At 44.4% G+C, this 27,651-nt stretch overlaps 1 protein-coding gene across 2 annotated transcripts in view; it reads left to right on the forward strand.

The window, feature by feature from the left end:
• Positions 1-857: 857 nt before the first annotated feature.
• The window catches only part of LOC147185553 (kelch-like protein 29), a 110,947-nt gene continuing 84,153 nt past the window's right edge, over positions 858-27,651 (forward strand). Inside the window, exons 1-3 of one of the 2 annotated variants that reach the window (XM_086104127.1) lie at positions 858-1,107; positions 1,777-1,825; positions 8,436-8,510. The gene's annotated coding sequence lies outside the window, so the exon portion shown is untranslated. The remainder of the gene's footprint in view (positions 1,108-1,776; positions 1,826-8,435; positions 8,511-27,651) is intronic. The other variant, XM_086104126.1, reaches the window with a different exon arrangement.

The raw sequence follows: 27,651 nt of genomic DNA on the forward strand, positions 1-27,651 counted from the left end.
TCCAGACAGAGATAATGGATCAACGCAGACATACTGTCTGACAGCATAAATGTTTAGTTTTTTGTTTGTGTGTATGTGTGTAATTTCACTTCCATAAGACCCCCACTTAGTTGATCTGCCCTGCCTATAATACATAAGGAGTCGTAAGCAGGAAGTACTTTGACAAAATGAGTTTCATCAAAAAGAATCAAACTGAATGAAATCGTTCCGCATTCAAATGAACATTTGTTCAATTGTATCGCACTCCATGTATCAAGATATGTTTGGAATCATCTCCTAATTGTGACCAAACTTTTTTTTCCAACCTGGTCACCTCCCCCAAAAAATGACCCGGAATTTCCTGACAAGACGTACTGCACACTCCTCAGCAATATGAGAGCCCTTTTTGCTTATGCTAATTGCTGATGAGAATAATGGGGTCCTCTGCCAGCCAATTAAACACACGGCTGCGGAAAAATGAGGAAAAATAAATGGAACGCTGATAAGAAGGCCGACTATCAGCTAGAATGTAACATTTTCCTGCAGGGTAGGACGTGTGGAGCATTTTACTGGAGTTGCCTTTTTTGGCGTGTCTCTGCCTTCATTTACTTGCAGTCAAGTGTGATATTTATAGTCCTTTGTAGATAGGACCAAGCCTTTTTAAACATTCTCTGTCCCGTCTGGACAGTACAGCCATTGGATCTAAAATGAAATCTGGTTGACCAGAATCACTCCTGCGCTTCCATCGAGTGTGCGGCAGGAGGCGCTGTCTTGCCGATGTGTGGCCGGACCACGCATGCACGAAAAGGGGAGGGGCCTGATCCAGAGTGTAGTGAACGCACAGTCTCACTTGTCATCCTCCAGTCTTCATCAGTGCCCTTGCGTCACGGTGTGTCTCGTCTACGGTGACCCGCAACACGGACGAACGCGCTCACCTTTGCGCGGCCCTCCTCTGAACCGACTTGGACAACAATGCACCAGCGCCCCGTCTTCTTTGCCGGATAAGGACCGCTTTGGAAGGGAGCACGGACGCACGGAGGGAGGAACGAAGCAAAGCTGCAGCTGGTGGCTATTAGTCGGTCGGGGCGAGGAACCAAGTACCACCGGAGCAACGAGCGTCCCCGGAAGGTAAGCCACGCCGCGTCCGCCTTTCGGTGCTCTTGTGTCGGGCACCAGCTCCGACGTGAGTCGGCCACTTGTCATGGCATCAATGAATGGTTTTAAACCTTGTGCGCAGGCGCACACAACTTGTGCATTATTATTATGATTATTATTGTTATTATTTTTGTTGTTGTTCATGATGTGCATGCAGCTGGACAAAGCACTCATTAACGGGACTTGTGTAAATTGCAATGACAGCATATTTAATTGCATTTGAATGAATCTACATAAAGTCATGATTAGCCATAATAGGGATTTATTGTTATTTCCCGAGCACACAGTGTTCAGGTTGCATTGATTTAGCAATGCTGATGCAAGCAAGGATCAGACACCTCATTGTACCTCCAACAATACTCATGCGTTTAGTGGCCCGCTTTGCATCATATTAACGCCATAGCTGCATGAGAGGGTCACAATATAAGGAGCTTGACCTCTAACCTCTATCATAAACATATTGTTGGATAATACACATTTTGTTTGTGGAGCAACTTCCTGACTGCATCTATATTTAGTCGCCGCTCGACTCGGCCAAGTCAGAGCTCGGCGTCATGTTGGTTCCAATGATGGTAATATCATAATCTGGTCGCCATATTTAGCATGATTTATAAACCCCTGCCACCCTCTTACTTCTTGCAGACGCTTTTACGAGCGGAGTGACGAACGTGTACTATGTCACTGTACTGAGGTACGTTTTTCATCTACCTGTACTGAATTTATTTACTTTTCGCAATAATTTTAATGTAACTCCTTGGATTTATTTGAAAACTAGGTACTCCTTACTTTCTCACACTAGGCCTGTCCCTTTGTTTCAACCTTTGCAGATGATGTGAAAAAGAAAAAAAAGAGCCTTTAATACTCAATTTTCTAGTTATCATTGGCTCATCTAGCATTTTTTTTCTTGTTCACAATGCCAATGTAGCTTTGGGGATGCATTGTTTTGATAGCATTAAAGCCTTACATAACAACATATGACATGTAATGTGATCCCCCCACATAACAATTTTGTTTATAGATCATTCCCCCCCACCTCCCCCCTTGTGTTAAATTATACATTTCCTAATCCCTACCCACATTTGTTTTTAATTTTGGATTTAAGTATCTGTACTTTAACTGACTTGAAGAGTGTGAGTACTTTTGCCACATCAGCTGCATATCCCCGTACAGTACAGTACAGTACATTGCTTCCCTTTTCGCCACTGAGGGTAATCCGTCCTTGTCTGATGTGAATTACGCCGGCCCAGGAACTGGCCTTGGCTGGAGGAATTCATTTCGAGGCCCATCCAAAGACATTTATCCTATTAGCTGATGGCTCCCATTGTCGCTTTGCTCAGCAAATTATAATACGGTCGCCCCGGGGCCATTCGTGTTGTCGTTACCTCCACCAAGCACAAAACTACGACCAGGATGGATTTATGCGAAAGAGGTATTTGTTTGCTATTTTGCCATTTTGGAACTGCTCCAGAACGAGAATGGCACAACCTTGTCTGTTTTATTCTCTTGGTTTATAAACAAGGAAGTCAATATTTAGTAAATATCGAAAAACAGCACTTTTACAATGGTGATGGTTAGTTTGACTTGTTTATGTGAATTGTATTCACCTTTTTATTGACTTAAGTTCAAATAGAACTACCCTAGAACGCTAATGACGCAGTTTCGTCCAATCAAGGACCATCCCTTTCTTTAATTGTTTTATGAGCCAGGAAATTAAAATACAATTAAATATGCACAAACAATGGCAGTCTTGCTTCTTTTCATGATCTCTACTTCATATTTTTATGGTTTAAGTTACAAAAGAACTGCCCCACACTGCGAATGTTACAATCCCGACCATTTACTCCAAATGTTTTACGAACCAGGAAATAAATATGAACAAACACTGTCTCGGATACACTTTTGCTTGTTTTTGTGGATTTATTTTTCTTATTTGACCAACAATGGAAGCTTCCTCCTGCTCCCGAATATAAATAGTAGCATCCTCTTGCCATTCTTAATTAACGAAGAAACAGCGTGCTGGCTAACATATGGACAGACAAACCCTACTATTTTAGAAAAATAAAATGATTTTCATTGTTGCGCTCTGCTGCTTAATGAAACCAAATCATGCGTGTGATTTGTTCACCGGGGCTGCTCTTGAGTCTGAAGGGCGTCCTATCTTACTGCACTTCAACCGCTGCGAAATGTTAAATGTGATACTTCAACGTTGCTCCTTTTGTGATTGGATGTATTGCTTTATTGATTCAAACCATTGATTTTGCACAAGCAAGTCTAAAAAAAAAACAAAAAACAATTCAACAAAGTAAAAGAAAGATGAAGTGCGTCGTTAGCATTAGCAACCCCCCCACCGCCTCCTTTTACAAATAATGCTGTGATGCTTTTACAGGAAAGAGTGGCGAGAGCTTGAGTGAAATGTCAGCGGGGGGGGGGGGGGGGGGGGGTGCACCTTTTTAGCCAGCAACTTAGCGCCTGCCTGCACTTAGCCTAATTGCTCCATGCAGTGATCGCTTTAACTACGAGCATTGATCACAGCGCGTTGTCCGATCTCGGCCTGTGTTGATTAACGTGTCAGATGGAAGTGGCTCGGGTTGGCTGTGACGTGAGCCACCTGCTGATAACTTGATGAAAGCATTCTCGAAGCGGTTAGGTTGATGAATATGGACCGGGGCCGAACAATTAATCAAATTCAAATCGACATTGCAGTGTAGTCGAATGCAATATTCAAATCGCAAAGGCTGCAGTTTGGGAAACAGTGGGGGGGACTCTGCTTCATTTAGTTCAGTCGGTAGGTTTTATTTTTTAAAATATTTTTGTAAATGTTATTGATTTATTTGTATGTCGTGTCTAAAGAGTAAATTTCCTCGAGTACGTTTTACTCTAAACAGACTCGATTTGATCTCAGTCTAAGCAGAGTAAAATTTGAGGGTGAAACATTCCGATTAATTTTTACACTGGAAAAAAAAAATTGGAGTGATATTTATTAGTGATTAAAAAGTTTTTTTCACTCTGAATTTTTAAGTAAATATTAACCTGAGAAGGGGTTTTGAGGACATTTGGCTTGCATGGTATTAGTTTATTTAAAAAATAATAAAAATAAGAATAAAACATTTTAATAATTAGCCACACAAAATTTGGTAGGGATGCCTATTACGAGTGGACCCACAAAAAAAGTCCCACGTCGTCCTTGAAAATGCACGGGAAGTCTTATTTGGGTGAACAGTTAATTTAGTTTGAATTATTTCATTCCCGTTCAAAACGGCAAACCAATAAGCTACGGTAAAGGGTTCTTGGAATACACTTAAATCAATTTATTATGAACATTTCTCCCCTTTAAATGCTGCGTTTTGCAGAATTTCTCCTCCAGTGCCTGTTTAAAGCCATTATCATCTTCTCAATGCCTACTCAAGCTTCACACGGTTTGTTTCGGAATGCTCGGGGGCGAGCGCCCGCTTTGAGGCCCAAGCTTGTCAGGCGCCATCAGAGCGGGTGGATGGTGAGGGGCCGGGTCTTGAGAGTCTCGGCGGGAAGGGGCGGGGGGGCACTTAAGCCTGTTAGCCTCATACGATGACACAACGGGAGAGCCACACACGCGCTCAGGCGGGTTGTGAAAACACGACGATCTGCCGGGGCCTTTCGCCGGCAATGTCGGGACGGAACCTCACGCGCGATGTTCGTCGCTCTGTTATTTCAACTTTGCGCCGCGTGTCATGCACTATTTAAGCTTCTACTCGAGGGTTTAAAAATGCAGCGTGGCTGCTGAATGACACGGATGTGTCATTGTAATAATTCATTGCAAATTTGAATAATTGAGGGAAATCCTCCAATAGAGGTCCACTGTCATGGCATGCCGGGACTCGGCTCCGTGATCTGTCCCTGTGGGTCAGCACGATGAGCAAGTGGTTAGTGGTGAACAATTATTTTCATCCATTCATCTTCTAATTCGCTGATCATCGCGAGGGTCGCGGGCATGCTGGAGCAAATCCCGGCTGTTTTCGGGCAGTCGGCGGGGGACACCCTGAACCGGTTGCCAGCCAATCGCGGGGCCCACGTAGACGAACAATCATTCGCGCTCACGCTCACACCAAGGGACAATTTAAAGTGTTCCGTCTACCTGCCATGCATGTTTTTGGAATGTGGGAGGAAACCGGAGTACCCGGAGAAAACCCACACAGGAGAACATGCAAACTCCACACAGGAAGGCCTGAGCCGGAATCAAACTCTGAACTGTGAGGTCGACATGCTAACTAGTTGACCACCGTGCCGCCACAATTATATACTTTTCAAGAAAGTGAAAGGGCAGTCGGCCATTTTGTTTTGAAGCAGTCGACAGTAATCCGAAACAGATGCTTCAGGATATATTTTGATTTTTCTTTTTTCTTTATTTTATTTTTTTTGTGCCAATGCCAGCATCTTGATTTTTCTTCCCTTTAACTTTCCGTCGCTCTTTTCCTGTTTGACAAACTACTAAGACGTCAAATGCCGCATCAGCTTCTCGCGCTAGCCGGCGACTGCTTGGCCGCCATATGCTTGTCACTCGTGATGAAAAGCTAGCGTTTGAGGTAGCGCCGTATCGCTTGTCCTAATGAAGGCGATGGTTCAGGAAGAGCGTGTTTGGATTTGTCATTAGCAGCCAGACGCTACTTGAAGTAATCGCTAAGGACAATTAATGACCCCACCTCACCCCCAATGCCTTTGTGCTGCAGGTATTTACGCAGGCAAAAGTCCACCGCCAGCCTTAATTTATCAATTGCCGAGCGTGCGCCGTCGCGGCTGGCACTCGGCCAATATTTCATGACGAAGGCAAACGCGCTGTAAATAAGATGCGATTAGAAATGCGCACGCACACCTTGGCGCAAATATGATTTATGTATCCGCTTAAGTCAAGAAATGCAAATGAGACGAGACGTGTTGCCCAGAGAAGCTTTTGCGCGTTTATTCCTTCGCCGCAGACAAATGATTTAAGGCCCGCCGGAAAAGATAACCCAAAATGAAAACCTCGCTCGTAACTTGTTTATTACGGATGATTTAATCTTATTTTTACCTTATGGGATTAATAACATTTATCTATCCATACGGATATCGAATCTGAGCCGCTTTTTATGTTCGTTTAGACAGCCACAACTAACACCAGGGGGAGCTAGAAAACAGAATGCAATTATAAAAAAAGTTTATACTTCATCCTTTTTTTTTTTTTTTTTTTTTTTTTAACTTAAAGAAGAACACGTGTCAAGAACTCATAAATAAAGCCTGAAATACAAATGTAGAACTGACGTACCAAAATGGTGGGTGCGTAATATCGGCTATCCGCGCCTGACAGGAGGAGAAACATTTCAAAGGGGCGCGGCCACTTTGGCGCTGGACCCGAGTGGCATCGCCGAGGCCTTAATTGCCCTCCGCTAATTAAAAGCCGCATTTTTTTTTTCCCACAGCATTTTTCACGGTCAAGTGGCGGCTCAGGTCATGGAACCCCCCCCCACCCGCAAGGCAGTCCAAGCCGCTAAAGTTTGTTAAGTGATTTTGTTACTTGAGGTTTTGTTTATCGTGCATAGAGGAGGCAAAATCTACATCAATCGGGAGAAGTCAATGAGGTTGTAAATGATGCCCGCACTTAATGGAAGCATCTCTCATTTCATGGTGGCTACACCTCCTTTTTTTTTTTTTCCTCTTCCCGTTCCCTCAGGCTTCTTCATTCTGCTGCTTGATAAGATTTTTGTCTCTTTATTGATTGGTTTATTTCACGTATTGAACTCTTTGATTACCAGTGATGCTTCTTGCCCCCCGGAACCTGCAGTGGTGATTCTGTGGAGAGCAAATCTTAATTCCGCGGCTTAAAAGTTGATTTTCCGCAGGCATTAAAAAAAACAAAACAAAAAAAAAAAAACACAGAAAATGACCACTTGCTGGGAAATCATAACAACTGATTTCGAACGTTCTAGAGCATGAATTAAAAAAAACAAATCAGCATTTCTCACGGCTACTTTGCAACATTTTCCTTTTTTTTCCCTTCATCGTCTTTGTGAAATAAAGCCGTATTCTCGCAGCCTGCAACGATTCCTTCGGGTTAGATTTTGCCAGGAGGCACTTTTGTACTTTTTTTTTTTTCCTCCCCTGCACAATCATCACGACCCAGTCGAGAGAAATACGACTTCATCCCGAAAGCTACCATCCTTCCTCCATACTCTTATTATTAAGTCTTCTTTTTTTAACACTCGCAGAAGTTTTGCCGGAAAACTGTCACTGCCGATATTCAGCCGGCTGCAGATCCTGGCGTTCCGACACTATAACAACAATTCCACCCTCGTTTTTTTTTTTCCACGCTGTCAAAATGGAGCTGCCGAATGCTTCTTATTGGCATGGTAGCCTATTTTTCCCCCAGAAAAACCCCAAGAGAGAACACTTGAGTCTGTGTTTTATTCGCGCGTGGGTGTAGAAATAGAAGTGTTGGGGGGGGGGGGGTGGATTCTCCTTTTTAAGCGAGGAGTAAGATATGCGCGCGCTGAGTGATGCTTTATTCAGGATCTTCTCAGAGTTGAATGTGGAGTTTGCTCGTGATCCCGCAAAGCCTCAAGACGAGCACAGGGGGCTCCCGCTTGCACGCTGGCGCAGCCCAAGTGTCACATTTACACCACCGTGTCTTGTTTTTACACCAAAATGTCGTTTTGGCGCCCCAATGACACGTTTCCGCGCCGTAACGTTGTAGTTTTGCCATCGTCATGACATGTTTTGACATGGTGATGTGATACTGTGCCGTCGTGTTTTTTTACACCACAATGCCGAGTCTCAGATTCCAGGAGGAGCAGTGTGGGTTTTTGTCGGCACAGTGGGCCAGGTCTACACCCTTGGCAGGGTCCTCAAGGAGTTCTGTGGAGTGTGCTTTGGGAGTACTGCAACCCGCAGAGTAACCTCTGCAGTCGTACCTCTGCTCTTTCCATCCGGCTTAATATCTTTTACTCATTTTTACTTTGGTGTCCTGTCCCTGAGTGCTTTTCCGACTTCCGCAGCCACACGCCTCCGGTTTGACCTTTTCCCGCCACCCAATTAGCCAACGCGGCACGCTAATGTTCTGGACATTTGCGCTTGCTTTATTGCTAGCTTCCGCCCGTCCTGGCGCCGTCATTGATCTGGTCTCCAGATTGCCGCGATTCCGCTATTACGTCTCCAGAAAAAGCTTCTCATTCATTGCGGCAAAAAGAGGTTCCTCGTTTTCATCACGTAGAGGCCAACTCACAGCAGGATCGAGGCAACAGCATTTGGTTTTGCCATTGTTAACATCAAGTCACAGAGCTTTCTCGTTTCCGCAGGTGTGCGACGGGAATACCCCCCCCGAATGTAATTTGTCTGTGATGAGCATCGCCGTCATCCAGCAGAGACTGAAGGTAAGACGTGCGAAAACGACGGATGCTAACGATGCTAAAGCTACATCCAATGGCGATTGCGTCGGACGTTCTCAAATGAAGGGATTCGTTTTCTTGCATTTAGAATTTTTTTTCTTGAATGTTCCAAAAGCACTCACAAAAGTTAACATCTTCATACGTTGAAGGTTTTATGATTTATGATTGCGCGTGTGCCATTCAAGTTGATGCTCTCGCTATTAGAAATCGCACCGTGCTTGGTTGTCTTCTTCGATGAATTAAAATAAAACCAAGTCCGTCCAAACCTCAAAAGGTTAGAAATGACTCGGCGGCGGCAGCGTTGGCAGACGCAATCCGTTTCTTTTACAACACACCTTGGAAAGTAACGGTCATGATCGCCGCGGCGCGAGCTGTTTACTCGGAGCCTCTGATGACGACGCGCAGCTGTCAGGCCTCATCATTCTCTGCGCTTACCCTCCTATAATGACGGATGACAATCCTCCTCCGTGAGGAAACGCGGCTTTGCCCGGTTTGCACGCACAGACCGCCGCGTAAAGGCGTGCTGCGGACCCGCTGAGGATGAAAGATTGCAGGGCACCATGGGAAGCGCGGCCTTCGTCCTTCCTGCTGAGTGGTGCAGTAAATTACAATTGGGGTTTGGGAGGCGGCTCGGTGGCACTGCGCAGCAAACTTTCGTTCTCAAGGGGCACGTGTATTTCTCCACGCCCGCACTGTGCACTTAATAAATGCTCCATACTCGGGCTTGGCGATACGACTGAGATACGATATAAGTATTACCTATTGGTCGATATTCATATATATCGAATTTTTATTTTAGATTTTGTAACTATTGAAAAATAAAGAAACGTAGAAAAAAGGCCACATTTATGTAATTTGATTGCAACGTAAGTCAACGCAACAATGAACTAGACTCATTACCGGTCATTTTTTTTGCACGTGGGTACGCCACACGAATCAAACATTTTATCAAAGACATTTGGTATTGATCACGTATCTATCGCGATACATATTGATTTTGAGTTATTGCCCAGCCCTACCCTGATCTACACTGTGATTGAATAATATAAAAAGAGAGCTGAATTAAATGTTATTCATTTCAAACCATGCGTCAATAATACCTAAATGTAACATTCCTGTATTGTTGATGTGTAATAACTTTTTAGCTGCAATATGTGCTAATTAAATGACCCATACTACGCTGTTCTTGTATAACATGGGAGGCAGGCTGAATTTATGGTTATTAGCGCATAATAATGCATTCATAATGCCATGATGCATTATTAATGTGTAACTGCACTGCACTATACAGAAAGCTGCTTTTCAAATTTTGTTGTTGTCTTTTTTAGCTACTCTACACAGGGAGACTGAAATTTTAGAAATAGGTTGTTTATTAGATCACATTGGCCAACGTGGGGGTTAGGGGCGGTTCTGGATCAATTTCACTGAGGGGGCCGGGCTGGGGCCAGGGGTTTTGATGGGGGGGCACATTCAACCCAGGGCTAAAAAGACAGATTCGAAATCTTATTTGACTTTTTATTTCTTCAGACTTTGAAATTGTAGTCATAACATTACAGTGATGAGAAAAAAACATTATTAGGAGGGCTAAAATGTCTGCAAGCGTAACAATACGTCTGTTGAGAATATTCAAGCCAGGGGATGATATGGTACCAGCCTGCCGGGGACAAAAATTGCAAATACACTGAAGCTAGATGTTTTACATGCATATAATTATCCAAATTTTAAAAGGCAATGTCTTATATATTGATCCTGTTAACTAAAAATGAAAATAAAAAGGGAGACTAAAAAAGTTACACACACACACACACACACACACACACACACACGCGCACACACAAACACGCGCGCACGCACGCACGCACACACACGCACACGAACACACGCGCACACACACACACGCACGCGCGCGCACACACGTGCACACACGCAAATAGCACTCGTGTCGTGGTAATTTCCTTCTCTGCGGACTGCTTCTCATTTTCCCGCTCATTTTTAAATGGCGCAGCGCACTAAAGGGTCCGACTAGAATGTTAAATCACGCACTTTGGTTCCACCTTTCGCGTCGGCGACTCGGCACGACTGCGTAATCTGCGCTCGGAGGGGGGGCCACAGGGGGGGCCAGAATCGGTGCTACAGGGGCACTGGCCCCCGTTGCCCCCCCCCCCCCCCCCAGAACCGCCACTGGTGGGGGTACGTCATATATTGCCTGACGAGTGAGCAAAAAATAAAATATATTACCCTCCCTTACCTGCTGACACAGCACAATGGTGTGATATGGCCGGCGCAGGGGTTTTGGGGTGGTGGTAATGAGGTGACCCTTGAACTTGCTGTAAGATGTGCTATCATGATGAGGTGCTTAGAATAATAATAATAATAATGCATTTTATTTAAAAGCGCCTTTCATGCCACCCAAGGACACTGTACAGGTCCTTGAAGGTCAGGTTTTCCTCCCAAGACCCCCCCTCATCAATTATCTTCCCTCCACTGGTGAAATTACGACGTAAGAAGCGACGGTGGTGGGCGTAGGGGGAGTTGCGTCCTTTAGCGTGGGATCGTAAGAGGCGGACACACGCTGGCGCACAGCAGGGGGAGCTCCCAACAACATATCCAAGCTAATAATGCGTGCAAATGGCCCTTTTTTTGCAGCGTGCGAGACATCACGGATGATTTACGATGCTGCTTTAAGGCACTGGTGTCAAAGTCAAGGCCCGGCGGCCAGATCTGGCCCGCCACATCATTTTATGTGGCCCGCGAAAGCAAATCTTACATGTCAACATCCATGATGCTTCCTAAAGTCTGAGCCAAAATTTCAAATTGTCTCATCTAATCCATGATCACAATATTTGAACAAGCCATTATTCTTGGCTTCTGATTTCAAAACAAGTCATCCATCAATATGGTGGTGGCGGTGGTGGTGAAACAATTGGTTTGGCAACAGTCATAACGGCCCCTCCAAGGGAAACAGTAGCAACAATGTGGCCCGTGACAAAAATGAGTTTGACACCCCTGCTTTAAGGTATCCAGCCTGTAGTTTGTGGCTAGCCGTCTCACAAGAGCAGCAGCATGCGACTGCCACGCATCTGGCAGAGATTACGAAGCGCGTCCTCCTTAGTATGTCTGAGCCAAGTGAATTTATTCAGCTACTGCGGACGACAACCGCTGGCTCCGTGTTTTGAGGAAAATGTGAAAAAAAATTAGGGAAAAAGTGACGTTACGCCTTACCTCCTTGTCCCGTAGTGAACCCCGGGCTCCGCACTCTTTGATGAGGCTTGCGACTTTCCGACCAGATAAAAAGTCACTTCTTATCAGTTACATCCATGTTTACTTTTTTGACAGCCTGTAATTACTTGCGCCGTTTCACTGGCATAACTTGCCTCTCCCCATCCACCACGTCCCCTTGCAAAATATCGACTTGTCACTAAAAAGCAAGTAAAAAAAAGTAAGATCTTTTTTTTTCTGTCTTGCTTTCACTTATGTGTGCGATCTAGCCTTGAGGCTAATTGTAATTGGCTAAATGCTAAGTAGCTTATTGCCGAAAGTAAGCAAACATTTTTATGTTTGGGGTGTAGGATGAGAACAATGGAAAACAACAAGGCCGTTTTTAATGTGTGTGTGTATGTGTGTGTGTGTGTGTGTGGGGCTTTGAGCGAAATTCAAGCAGCACGGCTTAAATCAACAAGGCGACGTAACGCCTTTCGCATTCATAACGGCTTTATTAGAAGAAAAGAGCCAGCTGGTCTTTGAACATCAGCGAGTCTTTCTGAAACCTTTTTTTTTTCCTTCTTCGTTGCGGTTTGTTTGAAACGCCCTACGTCGCTTTTCTGTTTTTGTTTTTCCTGTGTCCAAGGTTCTCCTCAAAGTGACAGAAATGTTCTGATCCAAAGTTGTTGTTGTTGTTGTTGGTGTCGTTGAGAACGCCGAGTCCCCCTAAAATCATTTTCTCATCTCGTGTGTCTGGCACGTCAGCAGCAGTGTTATTTAAGGCTTTCGACTTGCTATCGATTTTCATACCGGGTGTCTTCATCCCCCCCCCCCTCCTCCCCCAAAGGTTGTTGAGGGTCTTTCGGAGGTATTTATTTCCAGGCCCTTGGTCTTGAGCTGTCGCAGGTGATGTCATCGTGGTGGATAATCATTTGTGTGACCTTGTTCTCTCCTTCTCCCGTTTTAAAAGGAGAATCAGCGTTTGTGGTTCGATGTATCATGTCAAGACATTTTGTCGAGTGGCTCTGCTGTCATGATTGATGACGGTGACTTAGAAAGCCGGCCAATGGCGGTGCTGTCACATTGCGAAGAAAGCGTCATGTGACTCCGAACATAGCTGTATGGATAAATTATTCCGTTAATAAAAAAAAAAAGAAAAAAAAGTGTGCCGCTGTATGGATGCAAAGAGCACAGATGTGGTAATGAGCAATATAGGCAATCGTAAAGTGCATTCCAACACTGGGTGGTGGTGGGGGGGGGGGGGTGCCTGGCTTTCTCCACGCAGACCCCCACAACAGCTGGAATGTGCCAGAATTTTAGCACCGTGTTGGCAACTTGCATAAAGAACAGACATTTTACCCCCAATACGTGAAATGAAAACACGTAAACTGTAACTCACCTGACCTGCTTTTCGAGATGACTCTCTTCCAGAAAATCTGATTGAAACAATGAAACTTTGCATTTAAAACTGTTAGCGTCATTGAACACCCTTTTTTTTTTTTGAGTTCTTGAATTCCGTTGTGTTTCTTCCCTTCGGAAATTGTGGAATAATTGTGGTAAAATGAAACAATCCATAGTAGCATAAAGATGAATTATTTGTTAAATTAATAATAAATAAATAATAAAATACTATTTTCCTGAGTACACCAAAAAAACAAACAAAATAATTTCCCTTACGTCCCAAACCATTTTCTTTCCCCAGCTACGAGTTTGTCTTCTGATCTCTGGAGCGTATTGGGAGCATCCCGGCACAGAGCCTAGGGGAACGCCTCCCCTTACAACTCACCTGCGCGCTCCCCTTTCTTTGCTTCTCTTTTCTGTCTCCGGGCTGTGTTGTTTTGCTTGTGCGCCAAAAAAAAAATCAATAGCTATTACACTCGAGAGAAGTCGGCGTTCCGTCTCCGCCTGCCTGACGGCTGTCATCTCCTTTAATTGCTGCGCTAATATCGTCCCCGCTCGGTCTGGATAGAGGTCAGCAGGCCTGCGGGCGCTCCTTCCTCGCCAACTCCTCTTTCTCCTCGGTGCTCCAACAAGTGCCAACATGAGCGAGTACGTTTGGTTTCATCCCGTTTGCATTTTGACCCAAGTCGTAGATCCGAAGTGAACAGGCAAAAAATAAATAAATAAAATGCGCCGCCACTCGTCTAAACACGATATTCTCAATCATATTGCATTTGTGGAGTAAGAGTGAACTCACAACTGTGATGTCAGCATTTTTTGGTGGGGCACAGGTTAAACAGTAGCAGCTTGCGGATGTACCTAATGATGTGTCTTTATTGCGTTTCTTATCCAAGCACGCGTGCAAAAATAGTCAGCCAAGGGTTTTTGACCTTGAATTGATTTTCCGGTGAAAGCTTCCAAGTTGGACCTTATGTGGACCTCAGATGTTGGACGTGTTGACGCAAGGACGTGTTCCCGTCATGGCGTCTCGCCTAAGTTGGCCAGAAGAGCACAGTTGCTTGAAGCACATTGTTCTCTGGCTGCCACGTGCGTGTGTGGGTGTGTGTGCGCGCGCGCACTCACCCAGCTGGGCTGGACGGAGCTGGTGGCACCGTCTCTCAGACCATCTGCCGTCCCGCTGCTCGCCTCGCCGACCTCCTTCACATGCCAATGCCAAAAACATGAGGATGGTCCTTCTGTTCCCTTTTGGACGGCTTCATTACCTTCCACCTACGAGCTGATATTTTACGATCGACACAAATGAAGACTAGGGCCTTGGTTCTTTTAAAATATCGGGCGATTTTTTTGTTTGTTGTTGTACACATTAAGCCATTACAACCTTAAAAAAAAATAAGATAATGATATTCAAACTCACCCACTCCTCCCAAAAAATATGCCGTTTTTTTACAGATTTCTCTCTGCAATGTTAAACACTTTTTTTTTCTTTTGCAAGTGATGACAAATCTGTCTGTCCGTTCGCCAACTGTTGACATTGTCAATGTTTGTAGCCCAAAGTGCAAACTCAAACATCTAATCGGTTCCCTGAGGCCGTTTGTTAACCCGTGATGCTCAGATTGATTCTTCTTCTGATATTGGTGAAAAAGTGTGTGATCAGTCAGCGCGATCAAAGCGATTCATGGCTGATCGACCAATCACATTTATTCTACATTTCACATTTTATTACAGATGACAACTTCCCGCTCAACTCCCCGCCATTCGTCTTCACATTTATACTCGAAGGAAAGATGGCGGCTCTTTTTTATTTATTTCTTTTCTTTCCTTCTCTCTTTGCTGAATCTGCTGAGACCTCTCGAGTTGTCACTTTTATTGAGCGTAAGCGTGTCAAACGCTGGGCGGTTTGAGGATACTCCGAGCATAATGACGCTCAAATTAGTCCTCAGCGTTATTATTTTTTAGGATCCAAGATCCTTTTTCTTTCTTTTTTTTTAAAAATATGCTTAAATGTGAACTAATTATATCATATTTGTGCCGGCTGTGGGAGTCTGGTATTCGCCACTGGCTTCCAAATGAGTCACTGAATAAATGAATCTAATATATTTTCTCATTTATTCAATTGAGTCTGGGATTAGATTCTCTCCGCCTGTTTAATATTTCATGGGCGCACTCGCGTCCATTAGTGACATTTGGATGTTCTTAAACTGTAGCCCCCTCCATGCAATATCTCAAGTTATTACAGTCTGTTCGTATCGCCGTGTTCCAGTTGGAGAGCAAAATTCAGCTGACAAACCCGCTGAAAGTTGCATGGAATTTCCCGCAGTTTAGTACATGTTGGATCTCACCATCAAACATGAAATCGGTGCAGGCTCATTTTTTTTGTAGATCTAATCGTTTCAAGATAGGTTTTCAAAAGGGATAATTAAAAAAATAAAATGTTCATGTTTCTTGGCCTCCGCTAAAGATCTCTCTGAGTGCGTGGGCGATCAAGGGACAAAGACCGGGAACAGGAAGTCGCGCTTGTTTGTTACTTATTAGCGATTCCGCTCAAACGAGTTTGTTTAGCACGTACTTAATTACCTCCATCGCATTAAACCTCAGAATAGACACGCCTGTTCTTGGCTTGGCGGCGGCAACGGCAGCCCAGCTCGCCCATGGCGCTGATTTGATGTGAGCTCCGCTAGACAATTTGCAGTTTATTACTGCTGTGTCCAGCTCGCTCCCTGATGAGATTAATCAATGTCTGCGAATCGCGGGCGATGCGGCGTTCGCACTCGCGACCGGCGGATCCGCGATCTAAATTTGCGTTGGGAATCGTGATGGCCAGCCGACAAGGGACCGAGGCGGCCCCCCCTCCCCAATCTCCCCAAAGTAATTTCAACTTACTCTTCAACTCTTTGTTGTTCTTCAAATGGACTTGGACATTAATCGACAGCCTTACCTTGACTTACAAGTAAAAACATTTTCAGAACCAAGCTTGGAGCTTAATTCACTTCCATGCTCATCAAATTTTTTTCATTTCCCTGTTAGTTACACTCAGGACACACTTTTGATATTTACCATTGGCAAGGTGAAATTCTTCACATTTAGACCATTTAAAATTAATTATCGATTAATTCGATCATTCAGGAGTTGTCAATTAATCGTTGCATCTCTTTATTGAAGTGACTGACAAATCTGAATATCCCCAGACAATGAAATGATGTAATGACTTAAGGGGCGTGGCCTAGTGAGTGATGTCAGATGTGAGGGCATTAAACGGCACGTAACTTTTGTGTGAAGGTCCCGCCGTATCTCATAATTGTGCTTTGGGCGGGCCAAAAGAGAAGGCGACAGTCTTTTTTGTTTTCCTGCAACACTTTTAATTGTGTGAAGGGAAGGTGTCGACTTTGATTGATTATTTACCCCTTTTGCTATTTGTACACAAACCCACGCCTGCACACTTTTGCACACACACACTCACTGAGGCTTGATGAATTATGTATCGCTGCACTGGAAACAAAGCAATCAATATAAGATGTCTGCCCCGGCTATTGAGCACAAACACCGGCAGCGCAAAAAAAGACTCGGATCAGGTGTTTATGGAGGCGATGTCGGCGCAAGTATTGGGACGCGGCCCGTAATCAACTAATCAATCACAAGTTAGATTAGAATCCTGACCAAAAAGAGCTCAGGTACACTATATCATTCGTAGTACCCTGGCGTTGAAGAATCAGATTTGTTCGTGATGTATTTCTTTCATTAAAAGCTGTGAATTGTTCCAAGACAAACGGATTGGTCACCAGAGACTGCGACAGAATGACAGACACAAAACCAGACGGAGGCTTTTCCAGAATCATAATTTTTTTTCCCTTCGCAGACCATGCAGGCTTTCGTTAGCGTCCTCCGTTAGCTTGCCCGCGGCCCATGAGAGAGATGCGGCCGATTAAGAACGGCCGATTGCCGGAGGAAAATGATCTCGGTATAAGTATCGGAGAATGTGGGGAAACGTTGGCGAGCAGCAGCACCGACTCCCCAGACGAGCACCGCTGCCCGAACAATGAGCTGCAGGCTTCTAATTTTATTTATTTTTTCTGCGCATTTTCTTTCGATGCCGTCAGCCCTCCGAGTGAGGTCGGGAAATTGCCATAACAACGTGGATGCTGCATACGATGTGATCATGTGAATATTGACAGCAAATCCGTTTCCTTGTCGGGGTGTAGGATAGGTAAGATTTAAAAAAAAAAAAAAAGCTATGGAACACATAAATATCTGCATTGACTCGCATACGTTCAATCAGAAATCTGTCAATCAGACGCTGTGCGTCTCAAGTTCACAATGTCACGCTAACACAGCCGAGGGGCATTTTTTTTCCTCGCCCGCGTGACGAAACGACGCTTTGTGGTTCAAAGTTGATTAGCATTGTCGGGCGCAGCTCGCCGCTGTGAAATAAAATCTAAAAAAAACCACAACATTGCGCGGTGGCCTGCAGGTGACTAATGCTGTTTTCCTTTGCCGCACGGCGAGTGAGTGAGGCAGGCGCCACAGGGAGGTGGATCAATGGCAGCATGTGAGCCTAAGAGAGACACAAAGCCGTCGTCGTCCTTTTTTTTTTTTTTTTAAAGCAAGGTAGAAGTTTGAATAATTTATTTGTGTTTTTTTTTTTTGCCGTGCTGCAGACTATTTATCAACGTGGAGGCTAACTTGCTGCTTAGGTTTTGTTTTGCAAGAGAAAATCTCCGATGGATGCTCCGCCGTGCTTAAAAATCCATAATTGCCTTTAGATAACAACACACTCGTCTCCAGACAAAGAAAAAAGACATCTACGACTCTTAATTGTGATATTTGGGCTCAACTTTGACCCGTTTTCTGTCTCTTAAAAAGTTTTAAAAACATTTTGCTTCTCCGCAATCACCTCTGCGGGGAATTTGATCGGTCAAAGATCAGCGCACCACTTTGCTTTTCCTCTGCATTATACGAAATTACTGCAAAGTTTCTTCAACAAACGTCTCTTACATTGAACCGACCCAGCAGAACCAAAACTCAAACCTGTACGGGAAGTAGAACGTGAACCAAATCCAGAAGTACTGCGTCAACGAAAATCAAAACTCGAGCACGAACCATAAAACTAGAAGTAAAAGTACATTCCACTTGCAACCAGAATTAGACCGAGTAGAACCACATCTAGTATTAGAGCCAGACCGAGTCCCAGTACGAGAACTGCATTGATTTTCTCCCCCACCCCCCCATCAAAAGGGTGTCATGGAAATATAAATGTACTTGTACTTGGCCTTGATGGAGGTCTGCATCACCGAGTCATGTTTCGTTGTATTGAGTTTAACTCATTCAGTACCAGCCAATTCTAGACCAAGTCTGAAAAGACGTTTAAAAACGTCTTTGGGAGTGAATGAGTTAAAGGCTCTTAAAATTTAAATGTGTGGCCAATTATTTCATTTTTTTTCTCCAGCCCTTTTGCGAAGACATTTCCTCGCTGTCAGCAGTCAGTGTTTCATGCGTCTTCTGAAGGTCTGCTGATATCTCCCAAGGCAGGCACACACACACACACAGCAGGTGTCTGCCTATCCCCCGTTGCCATCTAGTGACTCTGTTTGCTTGAGTGACAGCTCTTAGTTTGGTCTGGGTGTCCGTGGTTACGGCCCAAGGGCTCGCACCCAGGGGAGCGTGACCTTGTCAACGCATCCTGAAAGCAGAGATGGATGGCCCCGAGCCTCAAACCCCCTCTGCCCCAAGCCGTGAGCACCCAGCTCATTTTTGCCCCTTGTGTCGCTCCGCACCAAAAATGAGCTGCCATGTTCGTCTCTCAATTCACTCAATGAGGAAAAAAAAAATCCACACTTTGAGTCAAACGTCGTCGTATCCGAAACTGTGCCCGCTATTCTCTGGCTAACCATGTTTGGCTACTCGCGCGGTGCTGTTTAGTGACCGTGAGGTGACCTCGCCCTCCGTACTCTGTACCCCCCCACTCCTCCACCGCGGCAACCTGACCGCACGCAGCACAGGGCTCATTACTATTTGATGAGCGGGAAGGGGCTCGTACCGCCGCGTCTTTCCACCGGCCCCGCAGCGAGTCAGCACTTTAGCGATGCTCTGCTCGAGGGGTCGCCCGGCGGGCATGTCGCTCCTCTTACGCCACCACCTCGCCCGTTGTTGTCAAGATGACTGCTATGTCGCCAACTGCCAGTGACCCCGTGCCGAACCCCTTCTCGGATCTATTTTTAAAGGCTTTACTATTTATGCCGACTCTGTTTTGTTTGAGGAGAAACGCCGCACAGTGTAACGAACCGTATTTGCTCAATTAAAATGGACACCTCGTGATAAGGCAGCGGATGTCTGTCATTCCTCCGAGACAATTGCCGAACGGTATGTCGGTTGTAGTCGTAGTTATTTCAAAATAAAATCCTTTATTTTATTGTTTATTTATTTATTTATTTTAATTTGCAAAATCTAAAAAAATTAAAAAAAAAAGATCAGGCTGCAGCGTCTTAAATACGAGACAGATATTTTCTTGTTGTTTGACAAATAACCACAAACGGAAAGTCAACCTGAACTCTGACCACAGCTAATACGAGACCAGGAACTAAAACCATCAAATTAAAAGCTGAAGTGGAGAACCGAAAGCACAAGCAAAATAAAAACAAAGCTCAAGCCAGATCTCGAAATGGAAGCGCAGTTAGGACTTAGGACTGTAACCATACCAGTACCAGCAGAATACAAGTCCTAAAACCTCAACCGGAAGTCGAACCGAAGCAAAACCAAAAGAACTGCAACATGAAATGACAAACACCAAAACTCCAACTACCACCCAAATTAGAATTCAACCCAGAAGAAGAAATAGAAAAACCAGAAGTCCAACGAGAACCAGAACTAGACCAGCCTTAGGACGGTTCTGATTTTACTATGGGCTACGTTTTGTTTTTGGTTTTTTTGAGTAGCCTACGCCATTGACAGCATCGCTAATCTACTGCTAAGCTATCCTTGCCCTGAGTTGTGGAAGCTGTTTTCCCCACCAAGTGTTCCGAGTCTGGGAGACTCAGAGGCGATCAGCGGCCATCTTGACAAGTCATTGTTTTTTCCTAAACCGCGGTAATTCATCAGCGCCACGGCGCCGCCTGTGGATGATTGCGTTTTGGACAGAGCAATCTCCGCCGTGTCATAGACGCTTTGGTTTTCGCGGCGCCGACGCAACCTCGCCGGCAAATGCGCAGCGACGCCCGAACAGCGCTCCGGCCTTGCAAATTGGACTTCCGCCAGGCGGTCGCAGCTTTGCTTTTGTCCTGTCGTTTCTCTCGTGATTTAGAAGAAAAATGAAAAATGGGCACGGTGAGCCTCTTCACATGGATTTGAATCGTGAGTTAAGGTTGCAGTTTGAGTATCACATTGGGGGTTTCATGCCAGGCCGTTTCAAGCAAAACTTTCAAATGAAGGTTCTGAGACACGATTAAGGTCGGGTTTGTGTTTTTAAAATCGAATTTCAGCTTTGGGTTCAAGTTAGCGTTTGACATTGATGTTTCAAGACATGGTCATGGTTTTGATTTAGGGTTTCAAGTTTAGGGTTTCAAACTTGGGTCAAGGTTTCCCTATGAAGGTTTAAAACCACGGTTTGTGTTTCAAGCCCGAGTTCAGGTTTCAAACAAACATTAGGATTTCAAGTCACGGTTGCGGTTTCACATTCGATTTTCAAGCCGGGGAAGCCGAACATTAGAACAGCCCGTGGCTTCCTAGCGCTCTGCATCCTAATGGTGCGTCCTTTGCGCGTCAGAAGCGCTTTCATATTTCCCTGCCGTATGAGCAACGTCACCGTTATATCCGCTGTTGGCGTTTAACAGGTACTTCTTGTACTACGCGCAATGAAGTCCAATAATCTCCGCTAACTAACGTTTTATAGGGAGATTTCCACACTAAAGCGGATCTAATGTGCGGCGGATGGCCACTGCGGGATGAGTGATAAGGAGTAAAAAGTGTGTGTGCGTGCGTGCGTGTGTGTGTTTTCATCTGGATGCTGATGATGGACTCGAGCTGCTCATATGTCAGCGGTCAAAGCGCCCATTCACAACCTCGCACAAAGGAGACGAGAGCAGCGCTCGCGCAGGAACAGAGAAGAGAGGCATTGTGTCCATGCTCAAATTGCGACGGAATTTTTTTCGTTGGGGTTAGAGGGTTAGGGAGTGTTGAGACATCACATAAATGTTAGGGTCTCGGATTAAAGTTTTGAAGGAAGTTGAGGGCTTCAAATGAGTGTTTCAATGCAGGGTTAGGGTTGAAAGTGAGGATTTAAAATCAGACTTTAAAGCCTGGTTTCGGATTTCAAGTTAGGGGTTCAAGTCGGGGTTAGGGTTTACAGCAGTGTTCAGGGTTTTTAACTCATTCAGTACCAGCCAATTCTGGACCAAGCCTGAAAAGACGTTTAAAAACGTCTTTGGGAGTGAATGAGTTTACCGATACTTGTGGTCTATAATACAGTTTTACAAAGGTTCTCAAACCAGCGTTAACGGATAAACGCTTTCAAGTGAATTTTTCGCACAGATCGGATGAGTTGATTTCTGTATTTTGATGCAAAATTGGTCATCCGTTTTCATTATTTGCCCGTCGATCACTGACGTCATGGACAAAATAAGATGACAACAAACAGATTAGATTAACCTCATTACACAAGCACGTAAAGACGTTTTGTTTTGTTTTGTTTTTACCACAACTCACTGATCAATAAACAGCTCCAAAATAAATCTTGATTGTGCACAGCCTAATTTCCAGATCTTCTAAAAGATTCGGGTTCAAGCCAGGGTTGAGGATTCACGTTACGCTCTCGAATGTGATCCCCGCACGAGCTCGCCCTACGATGTAACTCGATCGTCCGTAATGAACAGCAGCAGTGCTTCTAAATGGCCGCCCTGTCTCTTTAAATGAGTAACCGTCATGTTGATTAGATTTGCTCGGTACGCTCCCCCATTGCACTGACTTTGTCAAAACGCACGATGCTAATCATAAAGACGGAAAACGATAAGAAAATGCAATAGGGCTCTCTGGAAGACTTCAGCGAGGACCGCATTTGTCCAGCAGATAGTTTGTCTGTTTTGTATTTTTATTTATTTTTTGGTATTCTTCGCTCTCCGCATTCTGCATGTGCTCGTCTCTGAGCTCTATTATGTTTGATACGAGGAGTGGCGTCATTTCCAAAATGCCGAGTCAGCCGTTCGAATGCATTGTTGATTGTCCCTTTAACTGCTCTTTGCCAGCGTTATTGAGTTATTTGGCGCCGGGCACCTGTTTTCTCAACCGGATTTAAAAAAAAAACGTAGGTGCGCTAATCAATGAATAAATCTGGCTGTTGTTTCTGAAAACATTTGATTCAAAGTGTTGACTTGTCATATCAAAGCGTTGCCTTAATTATACGCTCAGGTTATTTGTTATTTGAAAGCATTTTTATCAACGCCAAATGTCATTTGCCTCATGAGTGCTAAAGTTGTTTGGTTGTCACCACCAAGTTTGACTAGGTCGTCTTTTTTTGTTTGTGTGAGACACGATTGGACGTTTTGGCGACACGTGTGTCGACTCAACCCAAGGGAACCCTATGAGTCATTTTTTTGTGTTTTTGCGCTCTGGCACGCGTGAAATGGCACCATCAAAAGCCTGTGCGTGTGTGTGTGTGTGTGTGGGGGGGGGGGTTAACAGGGGCACGGGTAGTTGCGTGCGTACATAAGTGTGCGGGTGTGTGAGTGTGAGTGTGTGTTTGTCGGTTATGGCAGTGATGATGTTTCACTTGGCTGCAAACAGCAGTCATGAGGGACCAGAGGAGTGATGGCACACACTCTCGCTCTCTCGCACTCTCTTGCTCGCACACACACACACACACACACAGCCTAAACAAACAAACAAGTCCATATGCAAACACAAGCAAGCACATATTGCACAAAGGCATATTTGCACATAGATTAGGAATACTTGATACATACATACAGTGTGGGGATGCGTGAGAGTGCGTTCTTAGTTCGGCAAATATTCATATAACCTTATGAGCATGAAGTTTTTTGTTTTTTTTAATATTATGAAAATTGTCATATTTTCAAGTAGCTTCATCACGACAATGGTTGTAATCTTAAAGGAAAATAGTCGTGTATTTTCAAGATGGAAGTAATCGTCGTCAGAGAGGAAGGTTTTCTATATTCTGAAGTATATTTTTTATTTTTCAACATAGTTGTCATCTTCCAAAAATTAATTTGTTTTCGGATAAAAAAAATATTGAATCTGACCGAAATAAAATCGTATATTTTCAACAGTGAAGTAATCTTATTTTTCAAACAACAACTCAATTTTTTTTGAGAATGAAGACACAGTTTTTACAAATTAAAAGCATGAATCTTATTAGCATAAACTTTTTATGAAAATTATATTTAAAACGCAACACATTTTAAAGTCATGTTTTATCAGAAATAAGGTTGTACTATTCTAAAAATAATATTGAAAAGGAAGTTGTTGTTTTCCAAGGAAAAGGATGTCTATGCTCCCTTTATAAACTCCAAATATTCCAAAGAGAAATTCATTAAAAATTGAGAAAATTGTTATTTTTCTAGAATCTTTCTTCATCCTTTTTAAGTGAATCTTTGTTGGGGATGTTTTGGCTTGTCTACATAAGAAAGCTGCCAATATGAGTTCTTATTCAACTGTCAGCCTGTGTGTGCCGCCTTGCTGTTCTTTCTAGCCCTTGACATCCACATTCTGACTGGCCCCCACACACACACAAAAAAAAAAATCACCCTTCTGCATCATGTTGCTCTTCTTCGCTTTTTTTGCTGTCTTTTTTTTTTTCCATTTGTGTTTATCGATTGAAACAAAAGGATGCCCACCTCAGCAGTTACGACGAGGGCTTTAAAAGTTGAAAGTGGAAAGCTCAGCACCCGCTACGATGAAGGAGAAAGACGCTTTTGGAGGAATTTTCACTTTTTATTTGTTTTGCTGTCTTGGCTTGGCAACCTCAAAGTTGTTTTTTTTTTTTTGCGAGGGGGGGGGCGCCTCAAATGCCAGTCCAACCAAGTATTCGTTCACAGGCAGGAATGGGAGTGCAAGAGTGGGCAAGGACTATGAACTCAGCCAAGGCTTTCAAGGCTGATCAGATAACGGGGGGGGGGGGGCTTCTTTTGATCTGCTTCATTCCAAATGCATCCACCACAAAAAGAGAGTATTAGGACCACACTGAAAAGGAAAAAATTAAAAAGTAGACTGCGAAAGTAATGTGAGCATTTTTATTTTCTTTTATTTTTATTTTTTTATTTTTTTTGGGGGAGTCGTAAATGATTTTTCTTCCTATGCAAAAGCCGAATTTTAGAATAAACAGAAATACATTTTAATAATAAAAAAGCCGTACAATATTTTTCATGGTAAATTTTATTTATATATATATATATATATATATATTTTTTTTTTTAAGAGAGTAAGTTCAGCATTTTAAGGCCAAAAAATTCAATAAACTTTGACTTTGTGTGAGCTCGTTGAAATGGAGTGGACGCACCACCGGCGCAAGACTCTCGACTCCCCAGCCGGTCCAGCCTGACTGAGCGTTCTGGGCCGTTGTTTTGAGAGGAGACCCGCCGAGAGCGGCTTTTTAAAGGTTTTTTTTTCCCGCACTCTGTGTTTATGATGCCGTACGCGCGTCTTTACTAGCGCAAAACTCAAGAACACTGAGAATTTTATGGCGCGAATGCCGAGAGATGAGTAAAAATGGCAGAAGAAAAAAAAACCCATCCTACTTACAAGCAACCGTTGTTGTACATCTCCCCCATGCTGCTTTCGGTGACTAAGTGGACCGTTTGCATCACTTTCTCGGGTTGGCTATGTCGTCTCTTATAGGCGTCGATTTTCATTTCTGTTTTGACATTTTGATTCGGTGTGAGAATATTTCATTCTGTAATTTCTGAGCGGATTTCTAGTTGTTGTCGGGACAAAATGGACCTGGCTGCTTATTTGGCGGTTTAGTGTAATGGAGCGTGCCGGGCGCCTTCGCAACAGAATACATAATATGCTGTAATGGTGTGTCTTGAACAAGCGCTCCACGTCTCCCCGGCGCCTTTTAATGGGCGGCTTGAAAAGGAAGAATTGATTTTTTTCTTTTTTCTTTTTTGCCGGTCTTGTATGTCGCGCCGAGAGCCGCTCTCGTAGCATTCCTGCCTCCCGCCCCCCCCAGACAAGACGGGAGTTGCGGAGTTCGGTTTCCGTGATGGCTCCTCAAAAGACGGCTCAGCTTGTTTCATGCCAGGACAATATGCTTGTTGAAGATCTTTTTTTGAATGGCTCAGTTAGCCATTATCCACAAAAGAAAAATCAATGTAGCTAAAGGCCAGATCTCACTGAGCGGCGAAGGTTTCCAAGTGTGTGCGCGCACGTAGTGAATGTTGTTGTTGTTGTTTTTTTTCTCAGGGTTTGTTCAAGGTCTCAAACAGTCCACGAAGGTCTTTGCAACTGTTTGCAACATTGACTGAATCCTGACAAAACCCCAACATCCGCTACGTGCGCACGCACTTGCAAACCTTCGCCGCAAAGTGCGATACGGGCTGATTGAAACCCGTTTTATTAGCCAGCCTATCTTCACTTGCCCCCCCCCCCCCCACAACAAAAGTCGAGTCATTTCCGCGACGATTACAGAAGACCGCCTAAGTCAATCGTGACCCTTGATGCAGGAAACCAAACCTCTGTTGGTTTCCGTGAAGAGGCCCTTCGGAGTCTTCGTGAGTCTCGTAGCCGCGGGATGAGGAGGATGAGGATGTTGAGATGCTGTGATAAGCTCCTACAGAGGTGGAGGACAATAGTCGCTGTGCTTCTGCTGGAATTTAATGAGTGGCGTTGCTCATCTGATTACGAGCCTCTGACAGTCTTCTCGCACCGACCAGAGCTCATTCTTAGCTATGACTAATGAACACTCTCTCTCTCTCTCTCGCTCACTTTTTTTTGTCTCTTCACGCTCTATTGATTATTGAAACACTCTCCCGTTCCTTCCTTTCAGTTGCCGTTAACTTTCTTGTCGCGTTCATTTCGCTAATTTGATTTTCCGACTTGATTGGAGCACCACATCAGCCAACCTCCCACGACCCAATTTGTCTTCTTCTTCTTTGGTTGTCAGGGTAATGTTGTGGCAATATATATATACAGGTATATCTTTTTTTAATCGTCTTGTGTTGATAGTGTTAATCTTCAAAAAAAATAATTATATATATATACATATAAGGCGGCCCGGTAGTCCAGTGGTTAGCACGTCGGCTTCACAGTGCGGAGGTACCGGGTTCGATTCCAGCTCCAGCCTCCCTGTGTGGAGTTTGCATGTTCTCCCCGGGCCTGCGTGGGTTTTCTCTGGGTGCTCCGGTTCCCTCCCACATTCCAAAAACATGCATGGCAGGCTGATTGGACGCTCTAAATTGTCCCTAGGTGTGAGTGTGGGTGTGGATGGTTGTTCGTCTCTGTGTGCCCTGCGATTGGCTGGCAACTGATTCTGGGTGTCCCCCGCCTACTGCCCGAAGACGGCTGGGATAGGCTCCAGCACCCCCCGCGACCCTTGTGAGGATTAAGCGGTTCGGAAAATGGATGGATGGATGGATATATACATATATATATATATATATTCAACAGAGCCCCACAGGTGACCTTGATCTTGAGCCAAAGCCTAATTCCAATGACTTTAGGTGGCGCGTGATACAAAAATGCCAGTTTTCCAGGGGTTTTGTCGAGTGTAAGAGATCAAGATTTTGACTCTGTTTTCTCTGTCCCTGGGTTGATTTGTAGGGGCCAGTTTGCCCGCTTTTACTTTTTTTTTTTTTAAATGATAAAGCTAAAGTTGAGGACAGAAATCGCGCTGTGGCTTGACGTTTTTTCAAGTGTTTTGGTTGGCTGAGTTTGGTTGTCTCTTGTCTTTTTTGTCAAATCAAATAAAGTGTCAATCTTGTTCTCCTGTTTCTTCTTTGCCACCTTCCCGCTTTCCGTTCAGGTAATGAAATCAGGCGGCGGCGGCGGCAGCCCTTCATCTGCATTAGCGCCATTTGTGAGACTAAACAGCCTGCTAATTTGCCATCCTTCTCGTTGGTTAGCCTGACACCCATTTGCATAATTTTCAGCGGGCTCCTTTCTGTCAGCCGGCGAGAGGAAGCAGGAGGCCGCCGCCGCCGCCGCCACCGCCGCCGCCGCCGCCGCCGGCTTGTTTAATCCTCATCTCAATGTTTGTCTATCACCAAAAGGGTTGATTAATGGAACAAAAAAGCGATCCGCCACCCGGATCATTCCTCCCCGAACAGTCTATCGGATTTATTTTATTTTTTTTTCCGTGAGACCCTTTGATTGCGCCTCACCTTCGGGGTTATGACTCATGTTGTTGAAGAAGCTTTCATCGCCTCTCGCTGACTGAAGCGTCACTTTGTTGAGTGACGTCTCGAGGCTACGTGTCGAGGGAAAAAAAAAATATTAGACAAACAAAACCTTCTCGGGTTATCTTTTTTTTTTTCTTCCCTTGCACTGGCAGGTGTTCCATTAACCTTGAAGTCATATGGCGTCTCCA

This window comes from Hippocampus guttulatus, chromosome 23 (genome assembly GCF_054856545.1).
Source record: "Hippocampus guttulatus isolate MCC_2025c chromosome 23, RoL_Hgut_1.0, whole genome shotgun sequence".
In the NCBI taxonomy this organism is placed as follows: Eukaryota; Metazoa; Chordata; class Actinopteri; order Syngnathiformes; family Syngnathidae; genus Hippocampus; species Hippocampus guttulatus.